Raw genomic sequence first — 6,215 nt, forward strand, 5'->3', positions numbered from 1 at the left:
CCAAATTAAACTTATTTACTCAATGATCGAGACGGTAAAATTCTTATTATAATCACGCTAGTAAATAAGGTAAAATATAAGGGTCGGGATGTGACATTAATGGTCCATTCATTTAGAATAACAACTTTAGCTCTGCGGATGCTGCAAATAACCCTAAATACATTGTCAAATTCATTTACAGCAGACTCCAGAAAAACCACAGCTTTTTCCAAACTCATTAAATTCCCCAGATTTTGGATATTCATCAAATTGCCTTCCCATTTCAAATTCTTAAGATTTGGAGCAGATATGTTCAACCATTTTCTGCTAGGTGGAGTCGACGATTTTCTCCATGTTATATGTATATCTTCGATTTTCTCACCAAAGATGTTGAGATGGAACATGTCCTTACTCCAAACCTTGAATGATTTCAACGATGAACTTTCAATGGTGATCTTTGGCAACCCTCTAACATGATCAAGCTGCAACTCCTTAATTGATTTGCAGGAACAGGATATCCATTTGAAAAAGCTCTCATCTACAATTTTAATTTCCGTCAGCTTCAAGTAATGCAGATTACATAAAAGAGACAAGGAAGGAGCTTGAAGAGTCACCCCTTGCAAGCGCACTGATAGAGACCCCAAAGATTGAGAAACCAAGACGTCTGATGGCATCACAAACATCTGTGGAGGTCCATAGAAGAAAAATTAATGTCAAGAACTTCAACATTACACCTTACTGCATTTTGAATCCAGTCAATTACTTGAATATGCTTATGAGAAGACTTTCGATCCAAACTCCAGCGGATACGAAAATGTTGTATCCTGTTATCCCCACGATTAAAAAAGTATCTGTCCATATGATTCAATAACTCTACTTCCTCCTGACCCATTCTAGCAGAAAGCTCAGTTAGACTCTCTGTTGCATCGCGATCTCTTCTAGCAGAAAGATCATATTGATTGAGTTCCAATGAGGGAATTGATAGATAAAGTCGTCTGCATCTCTTAGAAACTGTGCTCACTCGAACAAGATCTATAAACTCGACAAATGCAAGAATATGATGAGCAACTTCATCTGGAACTACTGGAAGGACACTAAATCTGTCTACTCTAGTAGTTGGCCGTGGTCGGAGCTTATACTTCCGCACCATTGGACTAATAATATTCTGTGGTTCTATGACAGCCTATATGACCATTGGAACTGGGATGGAGCAACAAGCTTTGTCATTCTCCTGCAACATAAAAAAAAGAGCAAGAGATTTTACAATATTTATACACAACCCAAAAAGAGAGTCCAGAAGTCCCCTGATTAAATCCTATTAATCCAAACAACGATGATACACTGTTAAAACTAAAATATCACTACTGAAAAGAGGAAAAAAAAAAAACAGTTCAACTCATAACTAACAACTATTAGAAAAAGAAAGAGTCTAACTAAAGCAAATTCCATCTTTTAAGTACCTGTGCGACTACATTTGTATACACGCTTGACCAATAGAAAACAAAAAAAACAAAAAATAGAGAAAAAAAAAGAAGAAAAAAAGCCCTAACAATAAACCTATAGATGAGTAGCTGGTTTGAATAACACACTGCAGTATCCGATCCAAAAACTAAACCGAGTGAACAGGTAAACACTTCCAATTCACTAGATTAGATAAGAAACTAGACTAAACATGATCATTTAAGGATGATAAACACAACGTATTTCGAAAAAAAAAAAAAAAGACAGAGAAATTGGACAACAATAATGCTAATAGTTGGACCTAAAGGTTCAAGTAAATGGATTGGAAACTTTAATTTAAATTGTTTATCTCAGCTCTCAGAAATCAATTTTATGGCTGCCAAACGGAGAAACACGCAACATAGACCAATGGTCATCAAAGACTAAACCCTAAATTACTTGATACCAAATAACTGGGTTATATGAAATTGTTGATGGATTTATGTTCATGGGTTATATGATTAGACTAAACCCTAAAGTAAACACTTATCCTTGCTAATCCTATACTTTTTTATCCAAGGCTTCGACTTTACCCAACCATAAAACAGAAAATTAGGCAAAAACAGAGAAAGGGTAGTAAATTCCAAACCTGCTGAGCGAGACTTGGAAGCTGTGGATGAGTGGATAGTGAAACTCAAAGTGGTGATACTTTCCAGCTTTTTTCGGCGGAACTGAAAAAGCAAGAATGGAAGTGAGATAGTGATGCGAGGGAGGAGAGTTGTTTTACTTGTTTATGCTCCCACAAAAACAAGGTCAGACTAATAGCCCACTAGAACAGAGCCCAAATGCTGTGTGCCAGTGAAATGTAGATGAGTGGATGTCACGAAAATAAAAATAATAAAAACTAAAGTGATTCCAAAGATGAGAATAAAAGCAAGGAAAATCATTACTTTTTTGTGTTTGGAAACCTAAGAAAAATAGTGGGAAATGAAATTGGTTCCCAATTGAAAGAAAAATATATGGGAAAGTTGTTCCCTCCACTCAACCCAATGAATCACTTTCTCTCCCAATTTCTTGCAATTATTACACCATTTTTTTTTATTAAATTGACCCCACTAAGTTAGTGTTTACTATTTTTAACCACATGTTTTTTTTGAAAATTATAGGATTTTGTTTCCTTTTCTTGTGAGTACCAAACACTTGAAAGGAAAATAAATAGGAATTATAGTTTCCCATGGTAATGGAAAATGCAAAGAATTTGGTTCCTCTCCCTTCCTTTCCATGAAACAAACATGGCCTTAATGCATTTGCAAAATCCTCTCATCCATTATAAACGTAAAAATGCAAAATAAAGTAACAATAGTTTGAAAGTTCACAGGACAACTCATAGATCTCAAAGATGTACGAAAACAGTCTTGAGATCTCATCAAGTAGATCGATGCTAAACACTCATATGAAACTCGAATACTCGATCAAGCACTTAAACATTACATGTACGTTCCAGCAATATCGATCTATGTGTGATACAGTGGATCAAAAATTCAACTTTGATTCAAACCATCAAAGTTTGAATTTTGATGGTAATTAAACACAATTATATGTTGACACTTTTGAAATTATTACCAATTTTTAATCGACTTTGTTAAAAACAATGGAAATTTTTAGGTGTGACACCCCCAAACTTAGTTGCTAATCTATTTGACCTCCCGATTTCTCAAATCCTGGCTCCGCCACTGAAAGGAAGAGGAGCTACCATTTGGTATAGTGATATGAACAGTTAATATTGATTTTCCTTATCTAGTATTGCAATCCAATATACAAGCGCAACAGAATGCATGGTCAATTGCAGAATTACTTTTGAACATGCATTTCTCACTATGCCTCCCCCAAATGTTTAAAAAGAGAAGCTGCATAATGATTTAATGGGTGCTACGCCTCCCTCAATAAGTTCCACTATTGTATTATTTTCTGCAACTCTGGCAGTGACGCAGATCTTTCTATATAACAAATCGAAACCCAGTCTTAGCTAGCATTTTTTTTTTTTACAGACTCTGCGTTATTCTCCAAAACTTATATCAAAACTGAGCTGAACAGATCACTAGCTACAGCATAAATTAGAATATTAGAAATATAGAACCTAAGAAATATACCAATGAACAGATCACTAGTTAATTGGTACAAAACTGTCATATCTGAATCATCTTGATTAGCAGGCATTACATTATCACCTCAGTCGAAGACTTGAGCAAAAGGATCGGAGCTAATCCAATATGAAAAAGAAACGGTTATTCCCGAAAAACTAACACAACTTATGAACAATCTTCAGAAATTCAAACATCTCTAGATCAAAACATTAAACCGTTGCATCCACGAATTGATATAGAATCGTATCATCAAAATGACTTATCCATGAAGATATTGATGAAAGGTTACTGTGCCATTGGAGATCATCTCGTCTCGTAGCTTCATTACATCATCAAATTGATTGGGAAAAATAAATATGTCCGCCCTCTCCAAATTCTGAGCATGTTTGATGATATATCTTGCAAATTCAAAAACATTAGATCCATGGGTCAGAGAAATGGCTATTTTCTTGAGGTGATCGATGACAGCAAGGTTTTGCAGTTTCCAGAATTCCATATCAAATCCGCAAGACTGAAACACAAATAACAAATTAACCATGCCAAAGTGAAAGAATATCCCAAATATATAAGTTGGTAACTTTGCAAATGCTATTGCATTATATTTTCATCTAACTGATTTGCAAGATGTGTGCCTGAGAGCTAATGATATGTACCGGCAACGCACAATCACTTACATTTGCTAGACCCTTCCTAGCCTTCCATGCATTTGGGCGAGAATTTAATTGCAAAGACCTCAAACTAGGCGTTTTTTGAAGAAGAGAGATCAGTCCAGGGACTAGATCATCTGTTAAGGAACATGTCACTTTTAAGAAACAAACATCATTTAATGAGGCAAACTTGAAACCAACTTTGCTGGACAGTGCCTGCAAAGTTAAAGAACAAAAAATATATAAAAAAAAATAACTACAGTATACAATTTACACAAAATCCTAATTCAGTTGACATTCTTAATCTGTAAAGTCTAGGATGTCTTACCTTCATTAAGTTCAAGAGTTTTAACCCAGCGCATGCTACAAAGAAGATCAGCCAAGGTAGCAAACTCGGTTACTTGACTTACTTCACTATAGCAAGATATCTGACCCAGATTTAGGCACCTCATTTCTCCGAGATTTTGGTGACACGAAAAACTCCCATTCCATTGGAACCATTTGATATATGGAGCAGAAATGTCTAATGATGTGTTGCTAGAAGCATAGTCCCAGTCAATACTTATCCTTTCAAGTCTGTTGCCCAAGATGCTAAGATTGCAGCAGACACCCTCAAGACAGAAACTGTTTTCAAAGACGAGCTACTAATTATTATATTCTTTGACCCATGAATATTTCTAAGACTCAAGGTCTCAAGGCGTTTGCAGGAACATGAAATCCACTTCCAGAAGCTCTCGTCTATTACGGAAACCCTTGCCAAGTTCAACGATGTAAGATTAGACAGAGAAGGGAAAGATTACTTCACCAATCACACGCTTCATGCGCACGGATAAAGACCTCAAAGACGCACAGAGAAAAATAGCAGCTGGCAATGAAAACAATGAATCAGCTGGTGGTGGAGATATATTAACACAAAGCTCATCAACGTTGCACCTCACAGCACTGTTAATCAACGCGCTCAATTGCAATCTCTCATAGCTAGATTTCACAACATTACTGTCAGTGCCATCTCTTAAATGAAAATATATCAACCGAAATCTATGTATCTTATTATCCCCGCGCTGAATCATGAAACTGTTGAAAGAATCCAAAATCGTGTAAGCTACATGATCGCCGCTAGACACACGAAAATTGATGAAGGGAATTGAGAGTTGAAGGTTTTTGCATCTTTTGGACACACAACCGACACAAGTGAGGTCTTTGAAGGAGAGAAGAGAGAGAATTCGATGAGCAATTTCATCAGGAAGATCACTAAATCTATCGCCATTGATACTCTCTTCACTACAATTTCTTTTAGCATCTTCACAGATTTCTAAGGCCATTCAAACAAAATGAACTAACCTTCCGTCCGCCCCTGGGTGAATATGTCAACCACCTTATTGAGGAATCGATACACCATGATGAAATCCTCCTCGATCAAGATAGAAATAATCAGAGGCTAGCTGATGTGGCCGTTGTGCTCGATGTTCTTGATCCTTGAGGGCCAGAGATACGGAGATCGAAGAGAGAAGGGGAAACCTAACTAAGGGCTTATACCACCGTGCGTGAGACTTCTAGGGTTTTCTGGGCAGGTGTTCTGGGCTTCAAATCTTCTGTCACCTAATTTCCAATCACTCTCCCTGTTACCCACATATAAACTGACACGTGTACTTCCACATCACCACACTTAACAGCCACTTAACAGGGTCTATTCCTTAAAACCTTTACTACTTTTAATTATAATTTGATTGTTTTTCTATTGAAAAAACAACTAATGTCGACGCCTTTGAGGACGAACTCGGATCAAACTTATCATGTTCTTTCCTCTCAGGATATCTCTGTTCAACAAATGCAAATTTCCAAGTCCCATTCAAATCATCGACATGGAGCTCTATTACATCCTCTATCAAAATTTCTCTGACCATGAAACCCAAACGATCAAATCAATTACGATCTTCTTGTTCATCTGATAGTTATTACGAAGTAGGATTTGATTTGGCTTCGTTCATCTATGTGCGTAGAATTT

Source organism: Fragaria vesca, linkage group LG6 (genome assembly GCF_000184155.1).
Source record: "Fragaria vesca subsp. vesca linkage group LG6, FraVesHawaii_1.0, whole genome shotgun sequence".
NCBI lineage: Eukaryota > Viridiplantae > Streptophyta > Magnoliopsida > Rosales > Rosaceae > Fragaria > Fragaria vesca.